This window comes from Oryctolagus cuniculus, chromosome 17, assembly GCF_051225735.1.
Source record: "Oryctolagus cuniculus isolate XC-2025 breed Fujian yellow rabbit chromosome 17, ASM5122573v1, whole genome shotgun sequence".
NCBI lineage: Eukaryota > Metazoa > Chordata > Mammalia > Lagomorpha > Leporidae > Oryctolagus > Oryctolagus cuniculus.
The window spans coordinates 51,095,919-51,118,778 of NC_142883.1; the positions used below are offsets into that span (position 1 = coordinate 51,095,919).

Here is a 22,860-nt window from a genome sequence, read left to right on the forward strand (position 1 = left end):
TTCAAATAACTTTCTACAGGGGAGCCAGTGATTTGCTCAAATGAACATCTGTCCATCTCAGTGCCTTGATCAAATTTCCTCTCTGCTCATTCACCTTAGAAGAAGTCCAAAATCCTTGGCATGGTTTACAAGACTTATCTGGATCTGGTCACTGGTCATCTTTTACCAAAACCGTCCCCCCACCATCTTGCAGTCTTCAGTCTGCCCAGATGTTTTGACTCAGCCATCTGAGATGACCTTTGCCGAGGTCTATGCGGCCCCTGTCCTGTGTTCAGCCCTGTCCCCTCTGTATGGAACACTCTCCCCCACCTGCAGCTCCTTCCCATCTCACTCAGGGATCCTCTCACCCCTGCAGATGCAGACTGGGTGGTCTTCTCTCACAGCATCAGCACTTGTAGGGGCTGCTCACTTGCTGCTCCCCTCCGGAGACCTAATGCACCCGAGAGCAGGGACTGTGTCTTTCTTTCCTCTGTTGGTTTCCCTGTTCTTAGCAGAGTGTGCAGGCTTGCGCAGATGCCCAATACACTCTCTGAATGATCAATCAAACTGAACAATGGAGGCACTCCTCTGTGCTCTCACAGCAGCCTGTATTGGCACGATAGAAACACTTTTCCCTTTGCATTGTAATTACCTGGTTACTTCAAGTCCTCCTTTCTAAGCTGTGGGTTCCTTTGGGGGCAGGACTTGTCTGGTTCGTGGCTACATCCTTTGTGTCCAGCATAAACCCTGGCACACACTGGGTACTTAATAAATAGTTACTGAATATTGAACTCTATTTTCAAAGATTTATTTATTTATTTGAAAGGCAGAGTTACAGAGAGGCAGAGTTGGAGGGTGGGGGTGGTCTTTCATCTGCTGGTTCACTCTCCAGATGGCTGCAATGGCCAGAGCTGAGCTGATCCGAAGTCAGGAGCCAGGAGTTTCTTCCAGGTCTCCCACGTGGGTGCAGGGCCCCAAGCACTTGGGCCATCTTCCACTGCTTTCCCAGGCCATAGCAGAGAGCTAGATTGGAAGTGAAGCAGCCGGGACTCGAACTGGAACCCATATGGGATGCCAGCACTGCAGGCAGCAGCTTTACCCGTTATGCCACAGCGCCGGCCCTGAATGTAACATTTAAAAATCTACACAACTTTCTCTGTGCATGTGTAATTTAGTTGAGATTTTATGCTGGACATACATAATAAAGCCATACCTTCTGCCAATGAAATTGCTACCAGCTTAAGATAACAGAACTAAATACATCAAGATTTCATAGGACTTTTTCATGTATTCTAGCCCCACAGAAAACCCCAAGTTATCCCACCAGCTGTATACTCGTGCATACAATTAGGAATAAGAAGGCAGGGGACCGCCTGCAGCAGCAACATCCCATGTGGGCACTGATTCTAGTCCCAGCTGCTCCACTTCCAGTCCAGCTTCCTGTTAATGTGCTTGAGAAAGCAGCAGAGGACGGCCCAAGTACTTGGGGCCCTGCACCCACATGGGAGACCAGAAGGGGGTTTCTGGCCTCAGTCCAGTCCAGACCTGGCTGTTGCAGGCATTTGGGGGGCGAACCAGGGAATGGAAAACTCTGCGTTGTGGGTCTCCTCTCTTCTGCTGCTTTTTCAAATAAATAAATCTTTTAAAAACTCACATGTGTCAGGATTGCTTCAGGCTGCAAGAAACAGACTATCCAACCAAAGATAACTTTCAGAATAAGGAGCTTATAATGACACAAAAAAAGTCTAGAGACAAGCATGCCAGCAGTTCTGTGACTTACACCTGTGGGCTGACTTTGATTCTCTTAGCGGCGTAAGCCTGTGCGTGAGAGCTGAGCCCTCCTCATCTATTCACTTCCAAAGGCCTCCCCTCTTTTTATTTTTAAAGATATATTTATCTATTTATTTACTTGGTTATTTATTTGAAAAGGCAGAGTTTAAGAGAGGAAGAGACACAGAAAGAGTGAGACAACTTCCACTAGCTGTTTCATTCCCCACATGGCCACAATGACTGGGGCTGGGCCAAGCCAAAGCCAGGAGCCTGGAACTCCGTCTGGATCTCTCATGTGGGTGGCAGGAGCCCAAGCACTTGGGCCATCTTCTGCTTTCCCAGGTGCATTAGCAGGGAGCTGGATCAGAAGTAGAGCAGTCGGGACTTGAACCAGCACTCATATGGAATGCCAGCGCTGCATGTGGCTGCTTAATCTGTTGTACCACAAGGCCAGGCCTCACCTCTTAATACCATCATCTTAGGGATTAGATTTCAACATGTGGATTCACAGCAGGTGCAAACATTCAGACCACAGCACCTAACTACAGGACAGGCATTTTCAGCCTTTCTGGCTCGAGCTGGACCCGGCTATCAAGGGGAAGGGAAGAAGAGCTGTTGGACAGGCAGCCTGCTAGCCCCTGACCAGCTCACTTCACAAATATACTCTTCATGATTTGCTCTTTTTTTTTCAGTTACAATTGTAGAGATGTTGAAGAGTTCAGGTTCGGGTGTAGTGTACAGATTCTACCATTCAACCTTCTTCTCTTATAGGGTTCTGACCCATAAACATAGATCAAGGTCACATGGGGATGACAGTAATAGCAGCAGCAACACTGGATGAGCACTTCCTCTGTGTCAGACAGCATGTTAAGGGCCTCGCCGTACAGTGTACCCACGACACTGAATGGGCAGGACTCCCGCTTCACCCCCTGCTATTCCTTGAAACACACTGTGATGGGCCTGTCCTCCCCGCCTCTGGTAGGGAACTCTCAGGCAGGAGTCCCTGGCCCTTCTGGTTACTCTTAGGTAATAAAAAGCCCTCAAGTGCAAGTTACTCAGGTGCAGCATTTGCCAAAACTCAGTGGACATACTGTTAGTAAAATGGCACAGTCTTATCTAAGGCACAATTACACCCCGACACCATGCTAGGCTCTAGCCCCTGCCGGCCTGGCTGGAAGCCAGGTGGCCACGTGGCCCAACCACCAGTGTCAGTTCCACCCCAACCTAATGGGATTCGCTGCTCCTACTTCCCTGCCCGCCCTGGCAAAGGTTTAAGAGGACCTGCTCCTGAACATGTGTGTGTCTCTCTCTCTTTCTCTTTATGGATCTCTCGTTCTTGCTCTCTTGATCTCTCTCTTACACTCTCCTTCTCCCTCTTTTCCTTCTTCGCCCCTTCCCTCCAGTCTGTCGGGTTTCCCCCCAATAAACCCTTTCCCTTACTCCGGTGTTTGGTGTGTTTTGTGGTAGCCTTACACATACACTTAAGATTTTTCGCATTTCATCCTATGTGAAGACTACCTTGAAAAAAAAAACATGGAGACACTGAACTCTGGTTCATGATATGCACACAGAAATATTTAGTGAGAAAGGCACTGATGTCTACAGTTTACCTTGAAATGCGTCCCAAGGAAAGACGACTCAAGAGCACGCACGTTTAGGCCTGAGATCCAAGCGCAGCCGTCTTGTTTCCACCGTAAGCACAGGCAGATGTGGAAGATCTGCTCCTCCCACCCGCTCAGCCCTGTCCTGGGGAGAGAAAGTGGAAGAGTGCGTGCACACGGGTCAGATGGAAGGGCTGGAGCCCGTTCTCCTTTCTGAGGCAAATACCTTCATCCTCATTCCCAGCAAGACTCGGCTGGGTGGAGCTAGCCCAGCGCCTCTCCTCCTCCCCGGCACAGAAGGGCGGTCTTCTTTGTCCCATGTGGAAACCAGGGGAAGGGGATGACTCTCTTGACTTGGCAGTGCCCTTTTCTGACCTCAGGACAACAGTGGGAGAGCGGCCCGGGGTCAGCCCAGCTCGGCCTCCATGGCAGACGGTTGCTCCTTACTCTCCGTAATGTATCCCACTCCTGGGATACCTGCTGGGATCCTGCTGGGATCCTGCTGGATCCACTTCCTCCTCTTCCCTCTGTATGGACAACTGGCACGCAGCCAGCCTCAGCCCCTACCCAGAGAGAGCGAGCATGTGATGCAGACTGGCCAATCAGAGACTCCCGTTCCCTGGCGATGGCGACTGGTTGGTTGAGGCATCTGGTATAGAGCCGGTGTCCTTTCCCACTGGGTCTGAAGCTTAGGGGATGTAAGTTCTCAAGGTGGAACTTGCAGAGAGCACTGAGCTGAGAAGGGTTCAGATCTCTCCACGGCACTGTCTGGGCTCCTGATCCAACCATTCCTTGTGTAGGCATAACCTCTTGATATTGTTTTCAGTTGCCTGAGTCAATATTCTCTAAATTCTTTAAACCCAGCCCTTTTTAAAAAAGATTTTATTTATTTATTTGACAGGTAGCATTACAGACAGTGGGAGAGACAGAGAGAAAGGTATTTCTTCTGTTAGTTCATTCCCCAAATGGCTGCAACTGCCAGAACTGCACCCATCCGAAGCCAGGAGCCAGGAGCCAGGAGCCTCTTCCTGGTCTCCCACACGGGTGCAGGGGCCCAAGCACTTGGGCCATCTTCTACTGCTTTCCCAGGCCACAGCAGAGAGCTGGATTGGAATAGGAGCAGCCAGGACTAGAACCGGTACCCATATGGGATGCCGGTGCTGCAGGTAGAGGATTAACCTACTGCGCCACAGTGCCAGCCCCTAAACCCAGCCTTTTAAGTCCCACTCCTCGCCATCCCTGCCTAATCTTGGTCTTATCTTTCATTCGACCTAATGCAAGACCTCTTTACTCTCCTCCTACAATCTATCTCCCAACGTGCTGCCAGAGGTAACTATAAGAACACAAATCTCACTAGGTCGTGGCCCTGCTTAAATGTGTTCAGTGACTCCTTTGTACCCACAAGGACAAAATCCAACCCTTCCCCTCTTTTTTTTTTTTTTAAGATTTAGTTTATTTATATGAAAGATAGAGTTATGGGGCTAGGGGCGGGGAGAGGGAAAGAGATCTTTCATCCGCTGGTTCAGTCCCCAAACAGCCACAATGGCCAAGACTGGACATGACCAAAGCCAGGAGCTTGGAATTCCATCGGGGTCTCCCACGTGGCTGGCAGGGGGCCAAGCACTTAGGCCATCTTTTGCTTTCCCAGGCACATTAGCAGGGACCTGGATTGGAAGTGGAGCAGCCAGGACACAAACTGATGCTCATATGGGTTGCTGGTGTCACAAGCTGCAGCTCGACCTGCTGCGCCGCGATGCTGGCCCCTTCCCCTCCTTCTTTACTAGAAAACGGCAGCTCTCTCTGTACCCACAGCTACAGCAATATTGTCTTCGATGACTCAAGTGCGCTTTCCTCAGCAGTTCATAGCCCATCCCTGGGTTGCACCCTCTTCTTCAGGGGACGTCACATTATGTCTTAGTCATAGGGAAAACCTACCTTCAGCTCAGAACATGTTGGCTTTTGTTGGATGGCTTGGTTTCATTACTCATAGCAGTGCTTCTCACTCTCGAAAGTGTCCCGCTATTGATGATAAATTACATGCTTACTTATTCATGGTTAGGTCAGTGTTCCAGAATGAGACATAAAATAATATTTGCCTGGGTTAGACACTGTGGCACAGTGGGTTAAGTCACTGATTGGGACACCCAGATCCCACATCAGAGTACCTGGGATTGAGTCCTGCCTCCACGTCCCTGGTAATGTGTGTGAGGGGCAGCACATGATGGCCCAAGTAATTGGGCCCCTGGCAGTCATGTGGGAGACCCAGATTGAGTTCTGGGCTGCAGGCTTTGGCTCTGGACTAGTTCTGGCAATTGTGGGCACTTGGGATATGAACCAGTAGATAGCAGAGATCTCTCTCTCTCCCCTCTCCCTCTCTCTCTCTGACTTTCAAATAACTAATACATAAATAAAAACTGCTCACAAAAAAATTTAAAAATTTGTCAAATTAATGCATTAGTGATCCTCCCCTAGCTCTCAGTTTCTCCTTTCAAATAGTTGAATTAGTTGTTCTTAACTAAGTTATTAACTCCTCAGAGCAATTCAAATGAAGTCAATCACCCAAAAGGCTAAGACACACAGTTCTTTGATTGATTGATTGATTGCTTGACAGGCAGAGTGGACAGTGAGAGAGAGAAACAGAGCGAAAGGTCTTCCTTTGCCGTTGGTTCACCCTCCAATGGCTGCCGCAGCCGGTGCACTGATCCGAAGGCAGGAGCCAGGTGCTTCTCCTGGTCTCCCATGTGGGTGCAGGGCCCAAGCACTTGGGCCATCCTCCACTGCACTCCTGGGCCACAGCAAAGAGCTAACCCGGAAGAGGGGCAACCGGGACAGAATCCGGCACCCCGACCGGGACTAGAACCTGGTGTGCCGGCGCCGCAGGCGGAGGATTAGCCTATTGAGCTGCGGCACTGGCCGAAGACACACAATTTTTATCTTCCCTTTAAGGGGCTCTCGATATAGAATCCTACATTCAAATGTATTCATGGTTAGATCAATAAATATACCACCACTAGCTGGCGGTAGTTTGGCTATCGCACAAATGAATACAGCAATCATCTCAAAGTGAGAACATGTCTGGATAATCTCCCAAGGACAGGTGAAAAGTAATGCCCATTTGTTTCCGTGATGCATGCTGTATCAACAGTGTTGCTGCCACTGAAGACATGTCTCCTGAGTTGGGTTGTGCTTCCAGGTCATCCACTTCACCTGTGTGCCTATGTGTATGTACTGCAGTGGCTAAATGGCAGAATTTAATATCACTTAGACTAACACACGTGGCTGGACACCTCCACTGTATCTGACTACATAAATAGCTAACAGTTGACTGTGGTCATATTTCATTTCACTACAGGACAGAGTGCAAACAGCCAACTTTACCTGCTATGCCATAGCGCCGACGTCCCAAATGGGCACCAGTTCAAGTCCCAGCTGCTCCACTTCTGATCCAGCTTTCTGCTAATGGCCTGGGAAAGCAGCAGAGGATGGTCCAAGTAGTTGAGCCCCTGCAGCTACGTGGGAGACCTGGAGGAAGTTCCTGATTCCTGGCTTCAGATTGCCCCAGCTCCAGCTGTTGCAACCATTTGGGGAGTGAACCAGCAGATGGAAGATCTCTCCCTCTCTCTCTGTAATTGTGCCTTTAAAATAAATAAATAAGTCCGAAAGAAAGAATGAAAGGAAGGAGGGAAGAAAAAATAGAAGGGAGGGAGGGAGGGAGGGAAGGAGAAAGAAGGAGCAAGCCAATAGGGGCGGGCATTGAACCTATTGTTTGGGATGCTCTTGTCCCACACTAGGGATTTGATCCTCAGCTCTGGCTCCTAACTCCAGCTTCCTGCTGATGCAGACCTTGAGAGACAGGTGATGGCTCAAGTAAGTGGGCTCCTGCTACCCATGGGGGAGGCCTGGATTGAGCTCCTGGCTCCCAGCTTTGTCCACTCAGCCACTTCAGGCATTTAGGGAGGTGAACTAGTGGATGAGAGCATGCTCTGCCTCTCTCTCTCTCTCCTCAAATACATTTTTTTAAAAAGAAAATAATACTGCTGCACCCTAGTCCTTTACCTGTAAAACTCAGTCTTTCACACTTACCCACATACTTTATTGCCACCATTTAGTGCCATTAAATTTTTAGATCAACTACATTTGAACAATTTTAAATATCCTACAATCAAGAAACAACACTAGAGGCCGGCCCGTGGCTCACTTGGTTGATCCTCCACCTGCGGCGCCGGCATCCCATATGGGTGCTGGTTCTAGTCCCAGCTGGTCCTCTTCCAGTCCAGCTTTCTGCTGTGGCCCGGGAAGGCAGTGGAGGATGGCCCAAGTGCTTGGGCCCCTGCACCTGCATGGAAGACCGGGAGGAAGCTCCTGGCTCCTGCCTTCGGATCAGCCCAGCTCTGGCCGTTGCAGCCACTTGGGGAAGACCTTTCTGTCTGTCTCTCTTTCTCTCACTGTCTGTAACTCTACCTGTCAAATAAATTTAAAAAGAAGAAAGAAGAAAGAAGAAGAAGAAGAAACACTAAATAAAATAATCTCACAAAGTGACATATAAAGAATGGTCTTGCAAGTTTTTTTTTAAAAAAATAGATGCTTTTTTTATTACAAATTAGGTGTTAGTGGAATATAGTTTTAACAAAAGTTGCAGAAGGCAGCATTTAAGAATAATAAAATTCCCCTGTGTTAAAAAAAGTTTATTTGCATAGCGCATACACTTCTACCTCCCACAAGCCACCAAACAAAAATAAATTTTCCGATACACTGGATGTTGACACTCTACAAAGCTATTCTCAGTGACCAAGAAAAACTCCCTCTGAGTACGTTAAAAATAAATGCTACCCTGCATTTCTCACTAATGTTTAGAAAGATAGTCAATCAATACTTCACAGACAAAATCGCTGCTGTATTATTGTGGTATTTCTAATTTAATAATTTTATAATTCTGAAGCAAGTGCTGTGGCCTGCGACGCCGGCATCCTATATGGCCATGGGTTTGCGGTCCAGCTACTCCACTTCTGATTAAGATTCAGCTCCCTGCTAATGTGTCTGGGGAAGCAGCTGATGATGGCCCAAGTGGTTGCCACACATGTGGGAGACCTGGAAGAAGCTCATGGCTCCTTGGCTTTTGTATGGCCCAGCCCTGGCCATTGCAGCATTTGGGGAGTGAACCAGTGGATGGAAGATCTCTCTCTCTGTCTTTCAAATAAAAAATTAAAAAAAAAAACTGAATTCTACTAAAATGAAATATATAAATAATTCTATAATTCTTTATAATTTGAAATTTGAAAAAAACAAAGGATATGAAGATTTTTTTAAAAGGTTGGCTTTGGCCACTTTAGATAGCAATGTGACAACACTTAGTAAGATTTTGAAATTGTGGACACTCTATGACACAGTAAGCTCACTTTGGGATACACACCCTAGAACAATGGTGTGTATCAGATACCAGGTCTCTGTTACTTGAGGACACCAATGAGATTTTGTACAAGCAGAACATATTAATGGATATTTACCATCTTAGAAATTAAAACTGATCAAGTGTAAATGCATATAATTCACTTAAAACAACATTAAATCCATTGCATACTAATATAAATAACACTCCAATTAAAATGACTATGTTTTCCCAAACAGAAAGAAATGAGGAGTATCATTATGAATGTTACATTCTTGTGAATATCTTTCATGTTTGGCTTACTAGAGAACATACGGATTCTCACACCTGCTTCTGCAGCCCATCAGTTACAATCTCATAGTCCACGTTATGATGAAAATAGTTTTGGTCTGGTGGCCCAGATCACACCTGGAAAACCACTGCCCTAGAGAAACTCAAGCACATCTTAAGAAAGTGGAACCAACGTTTCTATCTGTCGATAAGGACTGGAAGACCTACGAGGGCTGCACTACTGCTGCTTTGCTCACTGTTGTACTTACAGTAGCAGCACATGGTGGCACATGATAGGCACTCAAGAAGATTTTATGAATGGAGGGAGGGCCAGCGCCGCGGCTCAACAGGCTAATCCTCCACCTAGCAGTGCCGGCACACCAGGTTCTAGTCCCGGTCAGGGCGCCAGATTCTGTCCCGGTTGCCCCTCTTCCAGGCCAGCTCTCTGCTGTGGCCAGGGAGTGCAGTGGAGGATGGCCCAAGTGCTTGGGCCCTGCACCCCATGGGAGACCAGGAGAAGCACCTGGCTCCCGCCTTCAGATGAGCGTGGTGCGCTGGCCGCAACACGCCAGCCGTGGCGGCCATTGGAGGGTGAACCAACGGCAAAGGAAGGCCTTTCTCTCTGTCTCTCTCTCTCACTATCCACTCTGCCTGTCAAAAAAAAAAAAAAAAAAAAATGAACGGAGGGAAAGAAGGGATAGAGGCAGCAAGGGAGAAAGAAAGGAGGTACAAATATTTGTTCTGCAATCTGCTATTTTAATTTAACTATTTCATGGGCGTCTTTTCAGAGATGTGGACTTTAGTTCACAGGATAGGAATAGACAAAGGCCAAGTGATTCTCACACAACTAAGAAGCTTACTTTTCTATTGTCTAACAATAAAGTTGGATTTAAGACGGCTTGATCTATACCTACTGTTACATACAACCACAGGATGCAAACCACTGCCACCTAATGATGTATTAAAAAGTCCATCTGGCTTAGCAGTTATGCCACTGGTTAGGACACCCTAGTCCTGTATAAGAGTGTCTGGGTTCCAGTCCTGGCATCCACTCCTGATTCCTGTTAATGCAGATCCTGGGAGGCGTAAGAACTTGGGTTTCTGACACCCAAGTAGGAGACCTGGATTGAGTAGAGTCTCCTGTTTCAGCCTTACTCAGCTCTGGCCCTTGTGGCATTTGGGAAGTGAGCCAATAGATGGGAGCTCCATCTGTCTGAATGTCTCTCATCTCTCTGTGTCTCTCTGTCTCACAGATTAGAAAAGAAAGTCTACATACGGGCAAAAGTGTCTTTGCTATAAGAAAAAAAATAAATCTGAATATCTGTCCCTATTTTGTTTGAGGGTGTTGGGTAATTCAGACAGAAAACTGAGTCTTTCTAGAAACTGGATAACCAATGTAGACCTCTTTGTTATCACTGAAATACGCGACAATGGAGGATGTTCTTAAGGTAATTTAGGTAAAACTGTTAACATTTCTCAGACCACAGAGCAACATCAATGGTTAAAACAAGCTAATAAGTTGTGTTTTTTTTTTTTCATTCAAAGATTTTTTTATTGGGGTCAGCACTGTGGCTTGATAGGTTAGGCTTCTGCCTATGGTGCTGGCATCCCTTGTGAGTGCCAGTTTGAGTCCTGGCTGCTCCATTTCCAATCTAGCTCCCTGGTGAGGGCCTGGCACAGGTGCTTGTGCTCCTGCACCCACGTGGGAGACCCAAGGGGGCTCCTGGTTTTCGTCTGGGGAATGAATCAGCAGATGGAAGACTTCTCTGCCTCTTCCTCTCTCTACATAACTCTGCATCTCAAATAAATAAATAAATCTGTTAACTTTTTTAAAAAAATAAAGATACTTTTATTTCTTTCCTCTTTCCCTGGCTTCTTTCTTGCAGTCTAACTATCCTGCCCTTCAGTTTTCTCTGAAGATGTGAAGATTGATTTATACAGTGAGAGATCTTTCAAATTGCATGCAGAAAAAAAAATGACAGTGCATAGCAACTGTTCAATAAATGTTTGCTGCAGGGCTGGCACTGTGGTGTAGCAGGTAAAGCCACTGCCTGCAGTGCTGGCATCCCATATGGACATCGGTTCGAGTCCCAGCTGCTCCACTTCCAATCCAGCTCTCTGCTATGGCCTGAGAAAGCAGTAGAAAACGGCCTAAGTTCTTGGGCCCTTGCACCCATGTAGAAGACCCAGAAGAAGCTCCTGGCTCCTGGCTTTGGATCAGCGCAACTCTGGCCATTGCAGCCAACTGGAGAGCAAACCAGCAGATGGAAGATCTCTCTATCTCTCTCTTCCTCTCTTTCTTTCTCTGTGTAACTCTGACTTTCAAATAAATAAATAAATCATTTAAAAAAAAAACTTTGTTGCTCATGAGGAAAAACCAGCCATGGAAATTTTTTGTTAAATATCTGGTTTTGCTCACTTAAAAAATTTAAGTTATTTTTAATTATTTGAAAGGCTGAGAGACATACAGAGAGAAAGACAGAAGGACGGAGATAGACAGAAAATGTCTGCAGTACCAGGATGGACCGGGCCGAAGGCAGGAGCTGGAGATTCCATGTAGGTCTCTCATGTGGGTGGCAGGAATCTGAGTAGCTGAGGCATCACCTGCTGCCTCCCAGAGTGCACATTAGCAGGAAGCTGGAACCAGGAGTGGAGCCAGTACTCAAATACAGGCTCTCCGATATGTGGCATCTTAATCACTGCGCCAAAAGCCTACCCAGTTTTGCTCACTTTTGTGCCAAATAAGTACTGTGGGAGGAAGAAGGGGAGGGAAGAAGGAAAGGAAAGAAGGAAAATTGATTATGCACATAAAACAAGGCAGAAAGCTACCATCTTCTGTCATCTCCATGATTCTAGAACATTACTAACCATGACAAAGAAGCTATGGTAAATTAAGACCACCTCAGGGGCTGCTGTTGTGGTGTAGCAGGTTAAGCGTCCACCTGTGACACCAGCATCCCCTGTGAGCACTGGTTCGAGGCCCGGCTGTTCCATTTCAGAACCATCCCCTTGTTAATGCGCTTTGGAAAGTGGTGGAGGATTGGCCAACTTCTTGGACACTTGCACCTATGTGGGACACCCAGATGAAGCACCTGGCTTCAGACTGGCCTAACCTTGACCATTGTGGCCATTTGGGGAGTGACCCAGTAGATCGAAAATATCTCTCTAGTTATCTTTCTTTTCTTTTTAAAATATTTATTTATTTATTTGAAAGGCAGAGAGAGAGAGTCAGAGACAGAGACAGAGACAGAGGTCTTTCATCTGCTGGTTCACTCCCCAGATGGCCACAACAGCCAGAGCTGAGTCAATCTGAAACCAGGAGCCAGGGGCTTCTTCCAGGTCTCCCATGTGGGTGCAGGGGCCCAAGCACTTGGACCATCTTCTACTGCTTTCCCAGGCCATAGCAGAGAGCTAGATCGGAAGTAGAGTAGCCGGGACTCAAACCAGCACGCATATGGGATGCCAGCACTGCAGATGGCAGCTTTACCAGCTACGCCACAGCGCAGGCCCTTCTACTTATCTTTCAGTAATTCTGCCTTTCAAGTAAATAAATCATGCTTTTTGAAAAAAGACTTTCAAACAAAGAATACCTAAAATCATTGCACTGACAATGAAACCAAATGAAACCAAAGGGAAGCTCCATATGTCACCATCGAAACAGCTGTACTCTGAAGATTACTGGGGGAGGTGGAGGTCCTCATTTTTCAAATAGTCATATATAAGTCTCCACAGTTAAGAGTCTGGGTAGGCAAAAGTCATCAAAACATGAAAATACTTACTTCTGCTTACAAAATTAGTTCCCTTGGCAACGTCGCTCCCCAATTTATGTTCACATCTATCCCTACCTATATAGTTAACATCTTTGTCTCTCCAGTGAAGTAAAACACATGTAAGAAAACATAAAAATTGTGCAGCGAGCCGGCGCCACGGCTCACTAGGCTAATCCTCCACCTTGCGGCGCCGGCACACCGGGTTCTAGTCCCGGTTGGGGCACCGGATTCTGTCCCGGTTGCCCCTCTTCCAGGCCAGCTCTCTGCTGTGGCCCGGGAGTGCAGTGGAGGATGGCCCAAGTGCTTGGGCCCTGCACCCCATGGGAGACCAGGAGAAGCACCTGGCTCCTGCCTTCGGATCAGCGTGGTGCGCCAGCCGCAGCGCGCCGGCCGTGGCGGCCATTGGAGGGTGAACCAACGGCAAAGGAAGACCTTTCTCTCTGTCTCTCTCTCTCACTGTCCACTCTGCCTGTCAAAAAAAAAAAAAAAAAAAAATTGTGCAGCGAAAATGTTATCACAAAGTAAAATTACCAATCTTCCAACTTCCTCACGATGTGAGGGAAGGTGCTGAGTCAAAGCTATTGACAAATGAGAATACAGCAAATTCAATCTGGAGAGAATTGATTCTAAATGATTACATGGTAGCCACTTGATCTGCTGGTTATCTAAGCTGTGTAACAAATCACTGTGAAAGTTACTGACTTAAAAAAAAAAAAACCTATCATCTCTCACAGTTTCACCGTCAGGAACTCGAAAGGGGCTGGGCAGCTAGGGCTTGGGGACTTCCCTGTAGTTGCAGTCACATGATGCCCCCACACACCCATATAGTCTCACCCGCAGGATAAAGCCACAACATCTACGCATGGCTTTCCAGACGCTCTGTGGTGTGACCCAGTCACCTCAAGTTCATCTTGTGTTCCTCTGCGGGATCCTGGGGCTTCTCAGACGTGCTGTCAGTTGCTTGCTACAGGACCTTGTCCCTGTAGTTCTCACCGCTTGCGCTGCTCTTCCTCTTTAGTCTCCTGCAGACACCTGCCACTTCCTTGTGATACAGCGTCTCTGTCTTGTTTCCTGGCACTCAGCTCCTGAAACTCTTGGACCCTCTGGAGTAGGGAGAGTGTCTTTTACATATTAATGAGATGACTGGTGGGTGGCTTCAGGATGAGGTCTGGTCCCCAGAAAGACCAAGGCACGATTACAGGGTTGGGACACATGGAGGCTCCTGGAAGGCAGCATGCCTGGAGAGGGCAGGGGAGCTTCGTGTCCCTTCCCCCCGTGACTTGTCCTGCGCAGCTCATCTATTGAGGTGTTCATCTGTACCCTCTATAATGTCCTTTACAATAAATGGGTAAATGGAAGTAAAGTGTTTCCCTGAGCTCCGCAAGCCACTCCAGCAAATTAATTAAAAAGGGGGTCATGGCAATCCTGAGTCATAGCCAGCTTGTCAGTAGCACAGTTAAAGTAACCTGGGACTTGCAGCTGGCATCTAAAAGGGGAGGGGCAGGGGCTGGCGCTGTAAAAGTCCCACTTTTACAGGTAAAAGTACTTTTATGAGGTAAAAGTGCCAGCCTGCAGCGTTGGCATCCCATATGGGTGCAGGTTTGAGCCCTGGCTGCTTCACTTCTGATCCAGCTTCCTGCTTATGGCCTGGGAAAGTAATAGAAGATGGCCCAAATATTTGGGCCCCTACACCCATGTGGGAGACCTGGAAGAAGCTCCTGGCTTCTGGCTTCGGATCGGCACAGCTCCGGCTGTTGCAGCCAACTGAGGAGTGAACCAGTAGATGGAAGACCTCTCTCTCTCTTTCTCTCTCTCTTTCTCTGTCTCTCTCTCTACCTGCCTCTGCCTCTCTATAACTCTGCCTCTGCTTTCCAAATAAATAAAATAAATTTTTTAAAAAGGGGGTAGGGGCAATCTTGGGACCTGAGCCCTGAAACTGGGATCTGATGCTGTCACCAGGTAGACACTGCTAGAATTTAATTGAATTAAAGGATATCTCACTGGTATCCACGACAAAACTGACTGTGTGGTATGTGGGGGGAAACCCACACATTGTATCAGAAGCATTGTACTGAATAACCATGTAACTTGTGTAAGAAAATATTCCTATATCTGTCCAAATAACTGACTCACTGTTCTGGTAAAAACAAAAACAATAACAACCAAAACACCGTTCTCCTTCGAAGAGCTACCCCTCTCTCATCTGATGGTCTTTTATCCCAATATGTAACTCAAGCCGACCAACCAAAGAACCTCATTCACTAGATACAGTGATTGGTCCAGGGTTAGAATATGTAATCCAAGCAGAACCATTCAGAGTCTTTTTTCTGCAATTGTTGCAGCGATTTTCCTTCTGTAATCTTTTTTTAAAATTTATATTTATTTATTTAGAGGACACAGTTACAAAGTGTGGGGGGTCGGAGAGAGAAAGTTCTCCCATCTGCTGGGTCACTCCTCAAGTGGCTGCAACGGTCTGGGCTGGGCCAGGCTGAAGCCAGGAGCCAGGAGCTTCTCAGGTTTCCCACGTGGGTACAGGGGACCCAAGCAGCTGGCCCGTCCTCTGCTGCTTTCCTGGCACATTAGCAGGGAGCTGGGTGGGAAGTGGAACAGCCAGGACTCAAACCAGTGCCCATACGGGATGCCAGCATCACAGATGGTGGCTTTATCCTCTATACCACCACATCTGCCCCACCTTCTGTAATCTTAGCATGTATATCTCCACGTGGAAAAAAAAATCTATGAAGTCAACACAGAGAAGCAGAACCGCGAGATGGAGAGAAAGAAATGAATCCTGGTGGTGTTGTGGAAACCCCTGAGCTCCGGCCTTCCCTGAAGACTTTCCTGGTACAGGAGCAAGTTCAGATCAAGGTAGAGGTGGATGTCTGCTACTCCATTGCCCTTCAGCCACCTGACTCTCGGGAAAGTCTGCTTCCGGAAAGCTTTCACAGACCTGTGTGGGTCAAATCGGGGCCCTATGTACTCCCTAGTGTGAGGCCCCCTGCAGTTATCACCCCATATTCATTCATGGAATCATTTCAAAGTCCCTTCCCCATGACTTTAAGCCCCATGAGGATCCTTGGGTTTGCTCAACGCACTCTGCCTGGCAGAGACAGCGACACAGCACACGTGTCTGCAGAATGAAAGAACTGCATAACGAATCCACTCTGCTCACAGGGGCCGCATGTTAAGCCCAGAAAAGAGTTGCTGGTGTTTTTTTTTTTTTTTCCTGTAATGAATAAAAATCTAAAATAAACCATTTCTAGCATGATTTCATATTTCCAAACAAAAATGTAACCACTGTCCTTCCCCAGATCCCCTTCTCCCCCATTTTCATTCTTCTAACTTAAGCAGATCTTGGTTCTTAAAGCAGAAAAAGGAAGGAAGGGAGGGAGGGGGGGAGGGAGGAAGGAAAGGAGAGAGAGGGAGGGAGGAAAAGAGGACTTTATTGTTAATAAAGTAAAACATTCATATAAAGTCAAAATTTTTTTTCCGAGAAAGGAAGAGTGAACAGACTAGCCCTAATAGATTTTAAAATATAATTAAAAACTCAAAATAATTAGAACGTTTATGATCAAAGAAGAAAGCAACAAATGGTTTGGTGGACAGAAATGTATCCAAAACACATAACCAGAAACATGTGGAAACTTAGTTTATGGTAAAAGGAAGCATTTTAAATTAAGGGGAAAGGGGAAGAGACATTAAATGGGATCCAAATTTATAAGATAATTTGCAAAAGCACTAAATGAGTTCAGTGGGAAAGGCAAATCTATAAGAAATGTTGCAGGAAGAACTGGCTGTCCACATAACACCCTGGCCTGAAGCACCGCATCCCATATGAGCGCCTGTTTGAGACCTGGCTACTCCACTTCCAATCCAGCTCTCTGCTATGGCCTGGGAAAGCAGTAGAAGATGGCCCAAGTCCTTGGGCCCCTGCACCCACTTGGGAGACCCAAAAGAAGCCCCTGGCTCCTGGTTTCAGATTGGCTCAGCTCTGGCCGTTGCGGCGATCTGGGGAGTGAACCAGCGGATAGAAGACCTCTCTCTGTAACTCTTTCAAATAAATCTTTTTGTTTCTTTTTCTTTTCTTTTCTTTTCTTTAAAAAAAAAAAAAAGAATATAGAGCAACCAGAAGTCTCATACATGGCTTGAAGAGTGCAAAGTGTTACCAACCACTCTGAAAAACCGTTCAGTAGATCCGTTTCATTTCAAGTGTACATTTACTCTAGACCCAGCAATCCTCCTTCTAGGTTTTTATGCACACACATAAGAAAAAATAGAAGACAATGCTCATAGCTGTGTTTGTAATTGGAAAAGAACTAGGTCCATCAACAAGAGCAGAGATTAATAAATTGTATTATGTCCATAAAATGGAATACTAGTGAGCAGTAACAAGGAATGAACTTGACATGCAGTATGAATACACAGTAAAAGCCTGTTATATTAAGGGAGCTGTCACAAAAGAGTGCACACTGTATGACTGCATTCAAATAAAGCTCAAGAATAATGTAATATTGGGCTGGCGCTGTGGCATAGAGGGTAAAGCCACCACCTGTAGTGCCGGCATCCCATATGGGCGCTGGTTCAAGTCCTAGCTGCTCCACTTCTGATCTAGCTCTCTGCTATGGCCTGGGAAAGCAGTGGAGGATGGCCCAAGTCCTTGGGACCCTGAACCCACGAGGGAGACCTGGAAGAAACTTCTGGCTTTGGCTCAGCATAGCTCCAGCCACTGCAGCCATTTGGGGAGTGAACCAGCAGTTGGAAGGCCTTTCTCTCTCTGCCTCTGCCTCTCTGTAATGCTGTCTTCCAAATAAAATAAATAAATCTTTCAAAAAAAAAAGAATAATGTAATATGGGCATATACTTGTATCACTGGGTAATAAGAAATAAAAATAAGGAAATGTGAAATAAATGAGAAAAAGGATTTAAAAAATGAATAACATTAAGAAGTTTGGGACTTATTTGGCCTTCCAGTACCATGCTCCCCCCTTCTTAGTGGCACCATGCATGATCTCCCTCTCAGAGAAGCCCCCACTATGTGGTAGCTTCCTGGAAGTCAGACAAAACAAAAGAAGCCATTCCCTCTCCACAAACTCACGAATCAAGAGCTCTTCCCCTCAGTAGTTTGAATTCTGGAGGCAAGGCACCTATTTCCCTTTTTGAAAAACAGTTCTTGGCTTGGTACAGGGTCTGGGGACACTAAGCACCAGACCAAGGGACAACTGTTTACTGTGTAGCCTCAGCTATCCACTGCTAACATTCCCAGACAGAGAATGAGAAGTGGACAGTAGAGCTCCATCATCAAGTGCAAATGGTCCATACAGGACCAGGTGCAGGCAGGGTCACTATCTCAGGATGCCAGTCCTGCCGTCCTGCTGCCCCACACATATGGCCACACAGGAAGTTCCCTGTGATTACTCGTGTGAGGAGGAAGCAGCCAGAAGACACCTGGAGCATTACAGCTCCCACGAAGGGCAGTCCTGATGACAGAGGAGAAGAGATGTCCCCTCAGGAGGCAGAACTTCAACAGTACATCTCATCGGTCACTGCAGCCGCAGGGAAATGTGGTTTGGAGTCTGGCTTATGGAGAGCGCCAGATGTCAGTTCACAGTTCTTTTGGTACCTGCCTGACCTCATTCTTCAGGCAGACCCTCTCCACGCGTGGGCACACTGTTCCAATCTGCAGCCCCAGATTCACATCCTCACAGTTTAGCAACCCCAGGAGAGAGACATTATCTTCCCCACCAGCTCCCCTGGTTCCTGAGGACAATCTGATTGGGTCACATGCCTCTCCCTGAACCGTATGCTCTGGCAAAGAATAGGTCAGGTCATTCACCAGGCTGTGCCATGTACCTCGACCCCATGGCTGGGAAAAGTGGCACCGTGAATGTCACTGCACCAGGATTCATGAATGGAAATGAGGTAGGCCTCTGACTAACACAACATATACAAAAACGTGTCACCAGAAAGGGATGAAGAATCACAGAATCATGTTGGGAAGAAAACTACAAAAACCACAGCCCACTGTGCTGGGCACTTCAATGCTGCCAGTCTGGTGGGCGACCCTGAGCACTTTTGCATGGATTTCTTGACTATTTACATTTCTTCATTTCTTCTTTTGTAAACTGTCTGTTCTTTTATATCCTTTGCTGATTTTCCTCTTGGGTTCCTTGCCTTTTTCTTATTGTTGTTCAGTTTTCTGTATCATGGATATTATCCTGTTTCTTGTCATATGTGTTATAAATACTTCCCTTTAATTTCTCATGACATGTACAATTTTATAAAATGTATTTTCAAATTAAAAAAAAAAAAAAAAACTTCTCGGGCCAGCACTGTGGCGCAGCAGGTTAAAGCCCCAGCCTGCAGCACCAGCATCCCATATGGATACCGATTCAAGTTCCGATTGCTCCACTTCTGATCCAGCTCCCTGCTAGTGTGCCTGGGAAAACAGCAGAGGACGGTCCAAATCCTTAGGCCCTACACCGACGTGAGAGACCTGGAAGAAGCTCCTGGCTCTTGGCTTTGGATCAGCTCAGCTCTGGCCATTGTGGCCATTTGGGGAGTGAACCAGCAGATGCAAGACCTCTCTCTCTACATCTCTACTTCTCCTGGTTCACTCTTTCAAATAAATAAAATAAATCTGAATAAAAAAAAACTTCATAGTGCATTCTTATTATGAGAATTAAGAGGAACTATTGCCGGCGCCGCGGCTCAACAGGCTAATCCTCCACCTTGCGGCGCCGGCACACTGGGTTCTAGTCCCGGTTGGGGCGCCGGATTCTGTCCCGGTTGCCCCTCTTCCAGGCCAGCTCTCTGCTGTGGCCAGGGAGTGCAGTGGAGGATGGCCCAAGTGCTTGGGCCCTGCACCCCATGGGAGACCAGGATAAGCACCTGGCTCCTGCCATCGGATCAGTGCGGTGCACGGGCCGCGGCAGCCATTGGAGGGTGAACCAACGGCAAAGGAAGACCTTTCTCTCTGTCTCTCTCTCACTGTCCACTCTGCCTGTCAAAAATTTTACAAAAAAAAAAAAAAAAAAAAAAAATGGCAGAACGAACACGTCAAAGGACGAGGCTCCTACCCCTGACGGGAGAGGGCCAAAGCCCAGCCCTACGTGTGTCTGGGACCATCGGAGGACTCAGGGGCACCCTCACTCACGGGGCCCTGGCGCCACCAAGTGTTCCCACCTGGCCGCCCCGTGGGCTCCTCTAGGCGTCCCCGTCACCCGGGCGTAGCCGCAGCCCTCTCGGCAGAGTCTGTGCAGCGCGGGCACGTGGGTCCTGGGCGCGCGCGGATTGGCCGGGGAGGCCGCGGCCCCCGCCCCCCCCCCCCCCCCGCCCCGGAGCGCGCCGGGAGTGGCCGGGAGCGCACCGAGCCGCGGACCGGGGGTCTAAGGTGGTGCGCGGAGCCCGAGCGAGAAGCCTCGGCTGCGTGATGGCTGCCGTGATGGTGGGGGTGGGGGTCCCCCAATGGAGCGGGAGACTAGGGGTGGCCTGGAGGTGAGACTCGGCTGCGTTCGCAAAGCTGGCGGCCCCGGCGCCGGCGTCCCTCCGGGAAGCGGACGGGGAACAGATTTCCCGCGGCAGGTGCCGGCCGCCGGCTTCCTCAGGGTAGGGTGCGGCCGGGCCTCCTGGAGGGCGTCGGCGCTGGGGGCGTAGGGCCGGGCCTCGAGCGCCCTGAGCCCCCTGCTGGCTCTCGGCGTGCCCCGCCTGTCTGTCCCTGTTTCCCCCAGGTTCAGCACCGCCGCCGTGTCTAAGTTGATTCTATTCCTGGCGCCAAGCTGTGCCAGTCATGTTTGCAGTGCCAAGGTTTGCAGAGCCAAGGTCTGGTTTCTATGTCTCAGGTGTGAGGGAGAACTATAAAGGGAGGACCTGTAGGGTAGAGTATCCGTGCTGTTGGATTTCAGGGGTGGGAGGGACGCAGGGCTCTGCTTATCTTTTGGGAGCAGTAGCTTCCAGTCGTTTCTTAGGCGAATCCTTCCAAGACCTCCGTCTTCTGTGTGTGTGTGAAGCCATCTGTGCTTATTTAGTGTCTTAATTCATAAGCATTCGTGATTTCGTTATGTGTGTGTGTACTTTTAGTCTGTTTAGCATCACCTAACGCAAGCGCATAAACGTGAATTTGAAAGACTTGGTTAGAAGGTAGTGACGGGGCTGGGCCTGAAACAGTGGGAAGAATTTCGTAAGCTGAGCAAGGATGGTCCCTGGTGAGATGTGGTTGGAAGACACAGTTTCTTGGCTCATGCTATTCGTTTTTATTTGAATTTGTGGCCAACATTTTTTCCCCTTTTTTTATTTAAAAGGCAGGGAGACAGATCGTCCATGTGCTGGTTCACTCCCCCAAATACCTGTTAACAGCTTAGGCTGGGTCAGGCTGAAGCCAGACGTCTGTAACTCCATCTGGGACTCCCATGTGGATGGCAAGGACCCAAGTACTTCAGCCATCATCTGCTGCCTCCCAGGGAGTGCTTAACAGGAAGCTGGTTCAGAAGTGGCGTAGCCAGGACTTAGCCCAGGCACTCTGATAGGGGTGTGGGCATCCCAAGCTGCTACTTAACTGGTGTGCCGCACGCCTGCTTCAGTGACCAACATTTTAAAATCAGGAAGTTTCTCAGACATAAAACCTGTTTCCAGCAGCTCTTCGAAAAAGCAGAAGTCTTGGTGAATCAGTGCTCACATACTTGGATGTGGCAACTGGGCAGCAGTTCCCTCCCTTGGACTCAGAATAAATTAGGTCCCCAGTCCCTTCAGTCTTCATTGTCTTCCTGACACCAACATGAAGTACTGATTGCTACTCATCACAGGGCTCGCTTCACTCAGTCTGATGAATTGCTTAGCCTCTTGCAGCCATTTGAGTTCTTGAGTCTAGGGGCAGGTGACGGAGAGTAGGAAGGGCATCGCCAGTAGCGGAGGCATGGGTAAGTGGGAAGAGGCAGAGTATATGGGAAAGTTGCCAGTGGTCCTAGAGTGCAGTTTTGATCTTAAGTGACTAGTACATAGAGGAGGGGTATTGTTTTGGTTGAATTATGTCTCCCCGAAAAGGTGTTGGAACTCTAACCCCCCATACCACAGAGCTTGATGACATAGAGACAAAGAGCTGTTCCAGATGTGATTAGTTGAAGTGAAGCCATGCTGGAGTAGACTGGAACCCGAATTCAGAAAGCCTAATGGCATTCTGAGGAATGACCAGGTAAAGTAGGGGTGGGGAGCTTTTTCTGCCAAGGACCATTTGCTGTGTGTAACACCTTTCCCAGACCATACAAAAGTATCAACTTAAAAACTAGCCTGCTGTAGATTCACTGAATTTTAGTCCTGCCTGTGTTTGCCTTGGCAGAACCAGACCTAATGATTTTGTAGGCTGTATATGGCCCACAGGCCATCCTGACGTAAAAAGCAGGAAGAATACCACATGAGTGAACATGGAGGAGGCAGAGACTGGAGTGATGATTCTGCAAATCCAGGAATCAACAAGGATCTCCAGATGTCACTCGTAGCTAGCAGAGGAACACGGAACAGGTTCTCCTTCTCAGCCTGCAGAAGGAAGCAACCCTGGGGCCAGCATGGTGGCATCCCATATGTGTACCAGTTCCAGTCCTGGCTGCTCCTCTACTGATCCAGCTCCCTGCTAATGCACCTGGGAAAACAGCAGAGGGTGTCCAAGTGCTTGGATCCCTACCACCCATGTGAGAAACCTGGAAGAAGCTCCTGGCTCCTGGCTTTGGCCTGGCCTAATCCTGGCTTTTGCAGCCACCTGGGAAGTGAACCAGTGGATGGAAGACCTCTCCCTGTCTCTCCCTCTCTGTAATTTTGCCTTTAAAATAAATAAAATAAATATTTTTTAAAAAAGGAAGCAAACCTGCCAAAAATCTTGATTTCAAGTTTCTAGCCTCCAGAAATCAGAGAATAAACATCTGTTGTTTTAAGCCACCCAGTTTGTGGTCCTTTGTTGTGGCAGCCTTAGGAAATGAATACAACTCTGTAAGTCAAAAAGAAGCTATAATTTCCTTTAGTAGGTGATAGAAAATTTATTTCATTAGTGAAGTTGGTGTTTTAAAATTGTTTCATCTGGCAGTGCCGCCAGCACCAACTG

At 47.8% G+C, this 22,860-nt stretch overlaps 1 long non-coding RNA gene across 2 annotated transcripts; it reads left to right on the forward strand.

Annotated features, from left to right (window-relative positions):
• The first annotated feature begins 20,101 nt into the window (after nt 1-20,101).
• Nucleotides 20,102-22,616, forward strand: LOC138846193 (uncharacterized). Of its 2 annotated transcripts, none has more exons than XR_011383637.2 (3): nt 20,102-20,270; nt 21,843-21,960; nt 22,105-22,616. It is a non-coding gene; the product is annotated as an uncharacterized LOC138846193 (long non-coding RNA). The 2 variants fall into 2 exon arrangements; XR_016224252.1 differs by having other exon boundaries at nt 20,118-20,594.
• Nucleotides 22,617-22,860: the final 244 nt, after the last annotated feature.